Genomic DNA, 15,548 nt, shown 5'->3' on the forward strand with positions numbered 1-15,548 from the left:
TTCACTACTAGTGCAATGGGCCCATGAACATTCATGGTGGCAAAGATGGAAGTGTGCTGGCACCTCATTGAGTGGGATTCAGCTCACCAAGGGCTTATCTAGCCACTCCTGAATCAGCATCAGGGACTGATGGTAAGCTCTCACTTGAGGAAAAGAGCAGTAATTTGTCTTTACTGAAATTTATATCTACAGTGGCACCTCGGTTTTTGAACATAGTCCATTCCAGAAGGCCGTTCTAGTTCTGAAACATTCGAAAAGAGCTGAGAGCTAGGCCTCAGGATCTTACATTCAGCAGAAGCCGCATGACATGCTCGACTTCCGAGGCGTGTTCAAAAACCGAAGCACTTACTTCTGGGTTTACGGCGTTCGTAAACCGAAATGTTCGTCAATGGAGACGTTCAAAAACCGAGGTACTACTGTAATATCTCTATCAAAAGGCATTGGAATGCCTAATCTAGCGATATGGTATCCTACAACATTTTTTCAGACAAGGGATTGATTTTATTGCAAAGGAGGTATAACAATGATATCAGGTATCACGCAGGGTGTCCTGTGGGGTCTGTGGTCCTACTCCCTGCACAAGAACGCAGGATATGGTGAGGACAAAAAGGAACACCCACGGAGCCATAGATAGGGGAGTCATACCACATATTCTTGCTGGCAGCTGGATTGGAGACACAGGGAGCAAACATCTGCCAGTACCCCAACAAGGGGTCTTCCTGCACCCCAGTCTCGCTGGTGACAGGGCGAGACACACACAGGAAGTAGGATCCACATCATCCACAATCCACCATCCACTTCTCTGCCAACCAACCAACCCCCTAGTGTAGCCACAGCAGTTATATTAGTGACTAATGGCTAACTAGTCACAGCTGATGGCCAACTAGTCACAGCTGATGGCCATCTACTATCTGAGCCAGCACCTTTCCACGTGAGGCTGAGAGCCTGGAAACTGCTCTCTGGGACTCTGTGCCCACATCAGGATTCTCTGGTTTCACCATGTATTCCACTGGCCAGCTGCAGCTGGTCTAGTTGTATGGTGCAGCAAAGAACACACCCTAAGGGTTAGAGTTTAATACTCCATTTTGGAGAATATGCACTAAAAAAGGGGCAATACATGGTGCTATATCCCCACTAGTTGGAATGCACATGTCTGGGAACCAAGGTATGGAAGTAGGAGTGGTCCCTATACCACTGCTCCCAGTGAACAAATTTGTGGAATTTGTTCTTTCTATCCCCATAACTTCAGGTTCTGGTAAGTTACAGGCCCTAGTTCCCAGGAAGGGATATGTCTACACCAGCAGACAAAGATAGGGCTCTATGAATTTGAATCTGTGTCTACCACCTGGCCGCTTTGGGCTTTCATGCCAGTGGATGAGAAGGGAGTCATAGTAATGGTGGGATAATTGACCCTAATTCTCTTAATGGGGAAGGGTTGGTACTATAATAGGGCCAAGGAGTAGTATGCTTAGCTTTTCTATTTTCTATTTCTTCGTCCTTCTGATTGCTGAGAGATTTCCTTCATGTCTCATTTTCCAATTCACTAATTCATTCTTTATCTGTTTCTATCCTGTTCTTTATTCCATCTTTTGTGTAATTTTTTCAGGCATTATACTTCATATATTGTCATTTTAATGATTTCTTATTCTTCATATGGCTTATATCATGCTTTATCTCTTTAAGAATATTACCGTATTTTGCCATGTATAAAGCACACATTTTGCCCAAATTTGTGAGGGAAAAATAAGGATGCACATTATATGTGGGTAGTACTAATTTTGTATCTATATAAATGTTTTTAATTCTTTTATTTATGCTTATGAGTTAAAAGTGTAACTCTAGGAATCAGTAACAATATCTGTATGCAAAATAATACCCTGGAATACAACCATCAGTTTTGTTGAACTTACAACAAACCTGCAACGATGAAGAGTTCTTGCCCTTCTGTGATGTGAAAATATTGTAAATTTGTTACTGGTACATAAAATTTGTTATACCTTGTATCTGTTCTTGTGTTTTGTAATTATTTGTTACATAAAATTTCTTGTACCATAATATGTTAAAAACTAAATACTAAAATTCCTTTATAATACAAAAAACAAGTACCTAAATGTAAACAAATAAAAAATTTGATCAAAAAATTAAAATGAAAGGTTTTTTTCCCTGGAAGTTTGGGCCAAAAACATGGGTATGCATTATACATGGGAGTGCATTGTACACGGGAAAATATGGTATGTTTACATAAAATGCTTGATCTACCTCAATACTTTTACTTCAGATGGAACAGCTTCGAGATGTCTGTACTTCTTTTGAGTTTGAGGTAATTGTACTCCTTAGAGTCATGGTAATTTTGGACTTTGAATTTAGGTTTCTCTGTAAGTATATTAATAAGGTGTGGGGAAGGACCAAAGGCCAGGCCTAGCCTAGAATAAGTCAATCCTGATGCATTTAAGGACAGGGGATGGGCTGAGCCTGTGGGCAGATGCTTTCTCCTATAAACTATACTTCAAGGTTGTTAAACGTCTATTCATAGATCTTTGTACCATGTAGAATCAATTTTTGTGTATGGAGTGAAATAGGGATCCAAGTTTTTTGTTGTTGTTTTTTCATGTGGCTAGCCAGTTGTTCCAGCACCATTTGTTGAAAAGCGTTTCTTTTGTCTTTGAATTTCTTTGGTTCCTTTGTCAAAACAATCCACCTCATAAGCATGGGTCTATTTCTGGACTCTCTATTCCGGCCCATTTTTCTATCTGTCTCTCCTTCTGCCAAAATGACACTGAATTGATTACCAAAGCTTTATGGTGCATCTTGAGGTAAGGTAACGCGAGTCCTCCAATGTTGTTCTTTTTCAAGATTGCCTTGGCTAATCTATGTCCTTTGCCTTTTCATATAAATTTTAAGATTGGCTTGTCCATTTCTATAAAAATGCAGGCCTAGGTTGTCATTGGGATTATGTTAAATATTTCGATCAGTTTAAAGAGGACATTGAACTTAACAATATTAAGTATTCCAAACCATGAATGTGGTAAACACCCCCAATTTTCAAATGATCAGACAGGTTTAGAGGGACTAGGGGACTTGCCAGGGTGATAAACCTAAAGCAGCAGAAACTCTCTTAATCTATTTACACTTAACTGACTCATCAGAATGGCCCACACTCTTCGACCCTTCTGCAAATCATATTGACTGCTACCCATGGCATACTAAGCTTTGCTGGCTGCTCTATTTCCATCTAATATTTATGCTGCTGCCTGGTGAATTGTAGGCTTATCAAGAGCCAGTTATGTTTTTTCCAGTATCATTTTTTTGGCCAGTAATGCTTATTGCAATAATTAAGTAATTTTAGGAAAGCATATAAAGTCTGACCTAGTAATTTTACTTTTTAGAACTTATTCTGCCAGAGATGGAGACAAAGATTTTGATATGACAATATTCCAAATTCTTATTACTAATACTCCTCAATGAGAAACAGCTTAAGTGTCTCACAAATAGAACTGATTAAGAACATTTTAACTTTTTCATATCATGGCTAAAATGCACATTTTCAAAGAATACTTAATAATAAGGGGAAATTCTTATGATAAAGTGTTAAAAGAGAAAAGCAGGATATAAAACTGTATACGAGATCTGACAATTAAATTCACAAACTTGTTGCAGCCATGTTGCTAACCTTTATGATATCAGAGGGATTATTCATTATGAACTTGTACCTACTGGACAAACAGTTAACCAAGTTTACTATTTGGAAGTGCTGAAAAGGCTGTGTGAAAAAGTTAGACAACCTGAACTTTTCACCCACAATTCATGGCTCTTGCATCACAACAACACACCAGCTCACACAGCACTGTCTGTGAGGGAGTTTTTAGCCAGTAAACAAATAACTGTATTGGAAAACCCTCCCTACTCACCTGATCTGGCCCCCAGTGATTCCTTTCTTTACCTGAAGATAGAGGAAATATTGAAAGGAAGGCATTTCGATGACACTCAGGACATCAAAGATAATACGATGACAGCTCTGATGGCCATTCCAGAAAAATAATTCCAAAATTGCTTTGAAGGGTGGACTAGGCACTGTCATCAGTGCATAGCTTCCCAAGGGGAGTACTTCGAAGGTGACTGTAGTGATATTCAGCAATGACTTGTGCAGCACTTTTTCTAGGATGAGTTCACAAACATAATTGTCTAACCTCATATATACTCGTAGGAGGATATTGATATTTATAGTATTTATTTTCCTGGTTTTCCAACTATCCCTTGCCTAAATTTTAGAAGTCTTTCATGTTACACTGACCAGTGGCTTTATTACCAGGCAATTCCATTTTACCTCCATTCTCCCACCAGCTGTGCCCTATGGACCACCAAGGATGACACTCAAAAATATGAGCTCCTGGCAAAGCAGGTGAAGAAAACAAGGACAGACCGACTGCCAAAATTTGAAGCAAAGAAGCAAAGAATATCCTTTTGAGAATTTCCTTGATTTGTGTATATAACCCCTTTTCTAGTAGAGGGACAGGCCAAACAAAATCTCTCTCTCTCTCTCTCTCTCTCTCTCTCTCTCTCTCTCTCTCTCTCAGAACAGTTCAGCGCTGGAGACACACATCACCTCTAAAAGTCCTACCGGAGCTCTGACCCCATACTATACCTTTTATGTATTCTTCTTTTTCCCTAAGCGATGCCCATGCTGCTGTGCATTCTGTGAAGAACAATTTTGACAATTTCCATGATTAAAGGCATTTTATAACATTTAATTTCCTCTATGGGATCTTAGCATCATCGGGTAGAACATCCAGGGATGTTTTGTACCCCAGAGCTGGCCATCAACATTTCCCTTTTTTATAAATGATGTTAGATGAATCTTCTTGCATTCTAGATAATGGCTGTGTGACTCTGTTAGGAGCACTGTTTATAGTCAAATGATGAAGTATCTTCCTCTATATGAAAATGGGAAGAAAAACAAAATAAGCAGGACCAACCTTTTCTCAGGATTCTCCAATTTTCTACTCATTTGTTCATCATTTTCCCAAGAAATTCGAAGTCCTGTACTTTAGATTCACTGTCTAATGTTCATCACATCAGAGTTAGAAAGGGAAGGAATCTATGCCTGGAGGAAGGTAGACATGAAATCAGGAGGGAAGTAATGCTCACACATAAAACGATGACTGAATCAGGGCAGTCACTGGCTTAATAAAATATAGGAAACTCCCTGGATATTATCTGACAAGGAGTAAGTGAAGAGACTGGCAAAGATGAATGCGGGTATTTGAATTGAACATGATGTTGGGAAGAGTGGATTGCTACTATAGTATACTATATGTATATTATAATATATGTGTCACATATAGTATACTTTCTTTACTGCTTCAGCTCTTGGACAGGCTATGAACACGCCTGTTGTAAAGAAAAGTACAACTGCAACATAAACTCAGTAAGGGGCTGTGGGGAATTTCCAGAGAGACTGGATGTGATCCCATAACTGCATTCCATTCCTTCTTCACATTGAGAGCATTTGAGGACCCAGAAAACATAACTTGCTATGGGATTTGACAAAATCCCCACTGGAGGAAGCTCCTCATTGATTCAATAATGATACAAAATCTGTATCAAACACTTAATCAGCTTCCTCCTTTTAATTTCTTTAGTTCTCACAATGGCCCAGTGAAATGGGCACTATTGTTATTCCCCAGGTTGGATATGAGGACACTGACCCAGACATATTCAACAACTTGCCTAGTGTACCCAGTTAGGATTTATCAGAGCTGGGATTTGAACCTAGGAAGTTTGGCTCTAAAGTATACACTTTTAACTGTCTCCTATCTCCAATCTAACTTCTGATGCTAATAGCACAACAGTAATTTTAAAGCAATTCATTAGTTTGCATCTTCAAGCCATCACGCTTAGGCATTTCCTTTAAGTCTACTTACAGTTGGCTTTCTTTCTTTTTTTCTTTCTTGAAATGATTAGTTCTCAATTTAGCAATACTGTGGGAATGAATTTCAAAATCTCACTGTCCCACTGGTACATGTTTAAGTTGGAGTTATTACCTATGGCAAAAAACTAATACACAAAAGAGCAAGATACATTTTCTGTTGTCAAGTCATACAATCTAGTGAAAAGAAAAATCAAGAAAAAAGAACCTCAACCTCTTCTATGTATAACATTTCCCTCCATTCTTGGGCAAGGCTGGTGCTTATGGAAAGCAATAGTATTCACAGCTATAGATGAAATAGCTGAGGAGAGAAATCTAATGGGGACACTTCTTTGTCTACTCTTTGCCACGCTCCCTCCTTCAAAGTTTTAAAGCCCAAACTCAGGAGCGACTTCCTCTAGGAAACCTCCCTCTCAGCCCTGCCTGGTTACGTTCCTCTCCTCCATGCTCCCAGTGCCCTGCTTACCTCAGCCATTACACTTACAACTGTTGGCTAATATGCCAGGTGGCCGAGACTGGGCCTGATAAATCATGTGTGACCGGTGACTGCTCAGGAAACGTTTACTGAATGAATGGATGAGTGAAGGAGGAGGAGGAGAAAGTGTGGAGAGATGCAGAATTAAGTGATCCTGTTGGGTTCTAAACTTTGGTGTCTTTTGAGAACAAGGATTCTGCTTCATTCACAGCACGGATCCTGACACGTTAGTTTTGTTCAATGTTCTGCATTTCCTGTTCTTTAATATTTGAGGAGGAAACGGTTCATCAAGTTAAACAAGGCTTATCTATGAACGGTTTGCTACAGCTGGCAGCTGCATATTCTCAACAGCTTTTCTACCAACTCACTTTATTTTTAGTGGGACTATCTGGAGTGTTTCCAGGATGAGAGATTGGCATGCTTAACAGAATGACTATAGCAAGGAACAACTTATGTTTGGGTGAAAATGAACAGCCCAGCGAATCCTGTATAGAGTCCACATGAGGAAATGAGATTAAAAAGACAATTGTGGACTATATTAGTGACTACAGTCAACATTATAATAACTATGTTTGGTGTCAGATGGGTACTGCACTTACTGGGGTGATGACTTCGTAAGTTATATATAAATGTCTAATCACTATGTTGTACACCTGAAATTAATATAATATTGTATGTCACTGTAATTAATTTTTTTAATTAAAAAAAAAATAAAGGAGTTGAAAACAAACAAACAAAACCACACAACAATTGTGGAAAGCTCTAATCGCCAGCCAGGATCAGTAGTTTACACTCTGGCCCATTGGCAAATTGAAACCACAGAAGACTTTTGATTTATAAAATAACAAGAATACATATGCACTATAAGAGAGCTTGTAAAAAGATTAAATAAATCTATTATCTGTTTGAAATGTATCTTTGAGCCCCTGGATTTGGGGTTTTATTGGTAACCACAGTTTTGTTTACCCTAAGTAATATCTCAGTGCCTGGCTTGTTAAATCTAGTACCCATCTGATACCGTACATAGTTATTACAATATTATTGACTATAATCCCTGTGCTATGCTTTACATCCCTATGGCTATTTTATAACTACCGATTTGTACCTCTTAATCCCTCCCCCCTTCACCCATCCTCTTATTACCCCTCCTGTCTGGCAAATATCAAAATGTCCTCTGTATCTATGAGTTTGTTTCTGTTTTGTTTGTTCATTTATTCTGTTTTTCAGATTCCACTTCTAAGTGAAAGCATATGGTATTTGTCTTTCTCTGTCTGACTCAATTCACTTAGCATAATGCCCTCTAGGTCCATCTATGTTGTTGCAGATGGTAAGATTTCATTCTTTCTTATGGCTGAGGAATGCTCCATTTCTTCTTCGTCTATTGATGGACACTTAGGATTTCTTTGGATAAATATCCAGAAGTGAAATTACTGGGTCCTTCTTTGTCTTTTGTTACAGCCTTTGTTTAAGTCTATTTTGTCTGGTATAAGTGCTATAAATGTTGCTACCCAAGCTTTTTTATTTTTTTCATGAAATATCTTTTTCCATCCCTTCACTTTCAGTCTTTTGATCTGAAGTGAGTTTCTTATAGGCAGCTTATGTAAGGGTCTTGTTTTTTTTATCCATTCAGCTACCCTATCTTTTGATTAGAGCATTTAATCCATTTACATTGAACATAATTGCTGATAGATATGTAATGATAACCATTTTATTATTCTTATTTTTTATATTGTTTTCTTCTTCTTCTTAAAGAATTCCCTTTAACAGTCCTTGTAATACTGGTTTGGTGGTGATGAACTCCTTTAGCTTTATCTTGTCCGGGAAACTCTTTATCAGTCTGACCATTGATTCTAAATGATAGTTTTGCCGGGTAGAGTAATCTTGTAGGTTGTAGGTCCTTGCTTTTCATCACTTTGAATATTTTCTGCCAATCCCTTCTGGCCTGTAAAGTTTTATTTGAGAAATCAGCTGACGGTATTATGGGAGCTCCCTTGTAGGTAACTAACTGCTTTTCTCTTGCTGCTTTTAACATTCTCTCTTTGTCCTTAACATTTGGCATTTTAATTATGATGTGTCTTGCTGTGGGCCTCTTTGGATTTATCTTGTTTGGTAGTCTCTGTGCTTCTTGGGTTTGTAGGTCTATTTCCTTCTCCAGGTTAGGGGATTTTTCTGTCATTATTTATCCAAATAGGTTTTCAATTCCTTGTTCTCTCTCTTCTCCTTCTGATACCCCTATGATGTGAATGTTGGTATGCTTGATGTTGTCCCAGAGACCCCTTAAACTCTCCAATTTTTTTTGGATTCTTTTTTCTTTTTGCTGTTCTGATTGGGTGTTTCCTGCTACCTCATCTTCTAAATCATTGATTCGATCTTCTGTTTCATCTAACCTACTACTGAGTCCCTCCAATGTATTTTCCATTTCTGACTGGTTCTTTTTAATGTTTTCTATCTCCATTTATGTTTCTTATCTCTTCACTGAAAGTTTTTACTGAGATCACTGAGCATCCTTATAAGCAATGTTTTGAACTATACATCTGGTAGACTTTTTGTCTTTATTTTGTTTGGTTCTTTTTCTGGAGTTTTGTTCTGTTTATTCATTTGGGACATGTTTCCTTGTCCCTCATTTTGGCTGCCTCCTTGTGTTTGTTTCTATGTAATAGATAAAGCTACTATATCTCCTGGTCTTGGTAGAGTAGCTTTATGTAGTAGGTGTCTGGTCAGGTCCAGTGGCACAGGCCCTCAGTCACCTGAACCAGCGGCTGCAGGTATACTCCTTGTGTGGGTGTGTGTGCCCTCCTGTTGAGTCTTGATTGCTGTTGGCACATCAATTGGAGGGATTGACCCTAGGCTAATTGGTTGTGAGGACTGGCTGTGACTACTGTGGAGGAGATGTTGTGCAGGGGCTGACCCTACAGAGCAGGGTCATAGCCTTTTAATAAAAAGGTGGGTTCACTGATCTCAACTTTTTGGAAGATGCTGTGGGCAAGAGAGAAGTACTTTTGCTAATGACCTTGATACCGCTTCTTGGATTGGCTGCTATAAAAAAAAAATCAATAAACAACTTGATATGCTATGTCTCAAATGTATTATGGAGCTGGTCCCTTCCCCTTATCCTATTACAGAATATCCTAAATACAGTTTCTTGATTTGGTTGACTCTTCAGGGGATGCTGATATTTTGAAGTTTCTCTGGCCTAAAGACTGGAACAAATGAGGAACAATGCAGTGAAATGATCCAGAAGAAGGCAGAAAACCATCTTCGAGGGAGAGAGGTGACAGTGCCCCAGAGAGAATTCAAGTTTCAAAGCCCTCACTGGATTCTTGTCTAGGTTTGAAAAGTTTTGAGAGGAATACAAATGAAATTCCTGAAAGCATACAGCCTGCAGGACACACTTTGATAATCACAAAGTACATAGAAGAAAAAAATGGAGGAGAAACATTCAGAGGGGGAAAAAAAATCACCCTATTTAGAATACACTCCATCTAAACTCACTTATCATATAGGTTGGTAATTCTAAACTTTTCCTTTTAATGACCGGCTCACATGCATGTGTTTGTGTAAATACCCCAATGTTCCAGCCAATCTCCTGCTCAGTTAAGAGATAAATCATAAAGAAATCCGAGATCTGATTTCTCATCTGCTCTTCAACTATCCAAGCACAGATAATTATTCTAAAATGCCCTTAAGCGTAAGAAGTTATAAATCTGTGTCATTATAGCTCTTAAGAAAAATAGCAGAGAATTGTTTTGGTGCGTATTGGAGAGATAAGTCTTGAATAGAAAGGAAAAATCAAAAGAAAACATAAAATAATAAAAGCAGAAACTGCAAAAGAGAATGTGAGTACATGGTTCTCTCTAGCTCTGCCTCCACTCTGCCCCATCCCACCCTTTCCCCAGCAGTATCCCAGAATGCCCCATTCTTCTATGTGGTACATCTTATGTGTGAATTTTAAATCACACTGGACTGACTGAGCCAAGTAAACCAGGCTGGCTTGGCTAAAGATATAGAGTCCAAAGGAAATAACTGCTAGAACTCCATGTGAAGGAGAGTGATTTTTCTTTAACCTATAGAGGACACAGAAAGTGTGGGATTTCAGTAGGCCTGCACTCCTGGTTTTGGGGGAAATACCTTTTAAGACTTACTTAGACATTGGAATTTATTTATTGAAGTATAAACATAGTACTATTACCATAGGTAGAAAGAAGAGGACCATGGGGAGACAGGGGTAGGAGAGGAAGAAGGAAGTAAGGGGAGACCAAAGAGAGAGGAGATGAGAGCATTCGAAGAAAAGGTGCAGCTACCAGACCGCCCAGAACTAGATTTTGGTGACTGAAAACAGACCCAGGACGCCATCTTGCTCCTCAAGATGAATTTCAGCTAATTGTAATGGATTGTAATACTATTAGCATCGCGGGCAGAAAAATACCTCCACCCAGTGTTGCCATGACAGTTCCGACAAGGGCCAAATAAGGACAAGGGAATCCCACTTCTCCACAGGAAGGAGTATTCCACAAGGACCCACCTTGGGAACACCTATAATGTCACCCCTAAATCTTGAATATTTCTTGCCCTCATTCTAATAAAATCCTAAGCCTCTTTGTTCTTTGGGGCAGTTGCTATTCTCCTGGCCTGCCCACTCCCACTATTTTGGGAGTGTACTCTCTTCCTTTCTTTTTATAAATCCTCTGCTTTTTGGCTTATTCGGTGTGTCCTTGAATTCTTTCCTCTGATGCTCACCAAGAACCTGTTTTCTGGCAACGGCACTTACTATTGTTAAATTAAACAAGGAGGTCCTTAGACTGAGGTGGCTGAAACGCTGTGACTGCCTATGTAAGCAAACTAAGATCTACTCCTGTAAATGCCTCAAGGTTATGAAATCAAAACTTAAAGACAACCAACCAATCACAAACAGCCATCTAGGCTTTGCGCTATTGCCAATCAATAATTTTTTTACCAGAGCCCCTGTCAATGAAGCACTACTAACCACTTCTAGTTTGGCACTGCCCAATTAGAATAGATTTTTGCTGAATTAAACTTAAACATTTTAATATGCCTCAGTTTATCTTTTTACATTATAATCTGGGTATTTAACAATGTTAACTCATTAATAAATTTTCTGGATTTTTTCATTTACAAATGAGGTAAGTGAGGTACAGAAAAGTTTAGTAACTTGTCCAAAGTCACACTGCTAGTAAGTGACAGAGTCAGAATTAAAACTGTGAGGATCCACTTGGAACATCAGAGTTGCTTTAAAGATTATTTTAAGCTGTAGGTCTTTGAGATTCAACAGATGCAAGAAAGAAAGCTTCTCAGAGCTTCCCTTGTCTGACCCAAAGCAGCAACTTCTGAGAAATGAGGACTGCCATAAATTCCCTCTGAGGGCCAACCTCTACTCCCGAGAGAGACCAAGAGTAAAGCTACACATCAGAAATCCCCTCTCTTGGAGAGTTTTGTGATCCTGAAAAAGACAAAAAGACCACTCAGACATTAATGACAAACATCAGGAGCTTTATACCCTGTGTATTCTTCTAAAAACCCATTTGTTTTTCCTAAAGAAACCTATTGGTTCTTCCCACACAACCCTTTCTCCCCTTCCCTTTTCTCTAAGTTCAGCATAGAAGTCTAACCTTTAAATTCGCCAGTGACTTTGTTTTGTAGGCCCCAGGTGTGCATATGAATATGCCCTTTTCTCCCGTTAATCTGTCTTTTGTCAGTTTAATTGGCAGTCTCCAGTCATTAAGCCTAAGAGAATAGATGAACAAGCTTTTCATCCCCTACAAAATACAGGCATTCTGGTTATGGAATCCATGCGCTAAATCAGGGCTTCTCAACCTCAGCACGTTGAAATTTGAGACTGGAAATTTCGTTGTTGTGGGAGGCTGTCCTGTGCATTGTGCGATGTTAGCAGCATCCGGCCTCTACCCACAAGATGCCAGGAGCATCCACCCTCTCCCTCAGTTGTGACAAACAAAAATGTCTCCAGACATTGCCAAATTGTCCCCTGGGGGTCAAAAACCATCTCCCTGGTTGGGAACCACTGCTCATTATTCTGCCTCTCCTTGCTCTGGTCCCATTTTCTCACAAGACTTTCCTGATTCTGTTAAGACTTAGTCAAGTGCTCTGTGATTCCGCAACATTTCATGCTAAGGACTACTGGTATGTACTGAGTTCTTACCGTGTTCTAGATGATACCCAGCTTTTTACAGGTACTTCCTTGTTTAATCCTCACAAGAAATCTGGGTGGCAGACCTTATTATTCTTTCTTTTATAAATTAGAAAATGGACTTAGCAAGGTTAAGATCTTGCCCAAGGTCACAGAGCCAGGAGCCCTGAAATTGGGATCCACACATGGGTCTGTTACTTTCCAACGTGTGTGCTCTGAATCACCCACTCTTATATTCTCAGGCCCTGTGTGTATCTTGGCCTTCTCCACTTGTCTGTAAGAGCAGAGACCAGTGTGTCCCTAACACCCACCAGGCAGCACTCAGCTTAATGTTTTTTAAGCAAGTAAATAAAAAAGAGTTGGTTAAAATCTTCCGAGCTCTAAGGGGGAAGATTATGTAAACCACACACAATTTTCCCACACAAGAGAGGGCTGCCATTCTACCTGCATGAAACAGTTTCCAAGCCGTCACTGGATTCTGATGTCAGAATATTCTGCATTCATAAAATTAATTCAAATGACACAAACAGACTGCACATTCTTTCTCAAAGCCACACAAAAAAAAATATCCTGTAGAGGCCTTTAGGATTCAGTCACGTAATCACAAAATTGTTCTATAAACTACTACATCCTAAATAAAGTTTTATAGGTAAATATCATTTAAGAAAATGCAATACAGAGCTAATATGATTTTCTCTTTATAAGAAATAAAATATTTTCTAGCATAACAGAACCTCAGCCCTAGAAGGAATGCCGAAATGGCATCTAGGCCTTGTGCCTAGTACTCTGACACACACTTTACCTCGTTGCTTCTCTCCAAGATGCAATCTGCCCTTCCTCATCCAACAAACCCAGCGAAAGAACATTAACCTTAGAGTTTTAACTGGCTTGCCTCCTGGCATTGCCACTTCCTAGAGGAGTATTATTGAGCAAATCGCTTCTTCTCTGGGTTGGCTCATTTATCTGTACAATGGGAAATTTTCCATGATCTTTTTCTTGCTTTTCTCCTAGTACCGTCATGAAGTTCAATAATAAAGGAATATATTAGTTGTATTTTTAAAAACTATTTTCCCCACTTTAGTAGAAAGTTGAACTTCGTTGGGGGTGTTGGAAGGGGCTACTGGGTAACATGTTTTTCAGGCAGCTTTGAGGGACATTGTGCAGCGAGCTCTGTGTACATTTTGGGGTAGTTCTATTTGTGTGTTTGTCACTCCCCCTCCCAAACACTATCAATCTGCATTTCTGGGGAAGGCACAGAACCATTCTTGGGGGCATTAATCCAGGGAAAGTTACATTGTGTTCTTTTCTGTCTCCAGTACCTACCAGTTCCCAGTCTGAGGGAACTGGTTGGTGGCTTTGAGGGAATAAAGGAATCATGTAGTGTGTGACCTGAGGGGTTTGTGGGGAAGCAGGGAGGGACAGTCCCATAACACTTGTTGTGAGGATTCGGACCACAGGGTGGTCTCTGAGCCAATTGTATGCACGTGTGCCTTCAGGTTGTTTTAGCCCCGGCTCTCTGGCTGACTTCTTTTCCATCTTGATTCTGGAGTCAAATGCTCTTGTTTTGGGTAAGGCTGGTTCTGCCATACATAGACACAGTTACATTATTTCTCTATCCTGTTCCTATTTTCTAGCTTAAATCATTCAGCATGAACTAAAATGTATTTGTTTTTTTTTTTTGTTTTTTTAATGAGATTCTACAACTTCTGTTAATGCCTGGCTCTCACTGTGGCAGCCTGAGTGGGAGGAGTTAGAGAAGGTTAAGAAACGAGTCATTAGAGTCTTTGTTGCTGAAGAGATAGGAAAACATCTCTGTGTTATGCAGCTGGGATTATGGAAATTACTTTTCTGATTTTACATATACTGCTATTTTTCTCAGCAGAAGTTAAAAGGTGTGCTTACAATATCACTCCACTCTCATTATTAGGACTTTTAGATTAAAAAAAAAAATATTCTCTACATTGTGGTATCTCAGGAAATAAGGAGAAAGGTCTTCCTTCTCTGGAAGATAATGATAAAGGTGTTTGCATTCACACACATGCACATTCCCAGGCGGTCTGTCACACAGTGTCTAGCCAGGCCTTGGAATGGCGTCACTTCTCCTTAAGCAAAGCAAAACATTTTTCTTCCCAATAGAACATTCATCGTTACTGTCTTCAACTGGGAATTGGAGAGCCATTTCTTCTCCAGTTGCCAAAAGACTTTGAACAAATTTTCTTTTTATTTGCATATCCTGGATTTCAGAATCACCACACCCATGGGAGAAAAGATGGAAGAAGAGAATATTGTGAAAAATTGTGTCACAAGAGTTCACTGGCTCTGTCAGGGAGGAGTTTACCGGCTCTTGTCTCCCCAACACTATCTGGGAATTGGCAATCCAAATGAAGTCTAGGAATGAACCTGGGTTGTGTTATTGTTTTGCATTCTTTGGGTTGTGACCCAGTAGTGAGCCCTGAAATCAATTCAGCTTGATTCACTTTGGCCCCCTGGCTTCTCTGGATTGAGATTCCATAGTCAAAGCTGAGATTCTGAACATACGTATACAGCCTGAACTAAGATGCTGGCTGCCATTTTGTTAGTTGCCCCAAATTCTATAGGTATATCTCTGAGAGTACTTTTCAACGTGGGGTTTGTGATTCACTGGCTGTCAAATTCATTTAGTGGTTGGTGACAACATTTTAAAAGTAATGAAATAGAATACAATGGATCAGAATAGGAAATATCCAAGTGTCTCACATGTAACAGGGATAGGCATTATTTTATGAAACCTTTCAGTTTATACACACACATACCCCAAACATGCATATACGTATTTGTGTACTCAGTCTCAATGTAAAGTACATTTTCAATGATGGGTCCCAATATAAACAGATTTTAAAAACACAGCAGGAGAAGGAAGAAAATGCATCAGACTTCTTACTAGGCTAGCAACCCTCTACCAAGTCTACCTTGAAATATATACAGTCATATGCTGCTTAATGATG

The sequence above is a fragment of the Rhinolophus sinicus genome, linkage group LG05, assembly GCF_036562045.2.
Source record: "Rhinolophus sinicus isolate RSC01 linkage group LG05, ASM3656204v1, whole genome shotgun sequence".
NCBI lineage: Eukaryota > Metazoa > Chordata > Mammalia > Chiroptera > Rhinolophidae > Rhinolophus > Rhinolophus sinicus.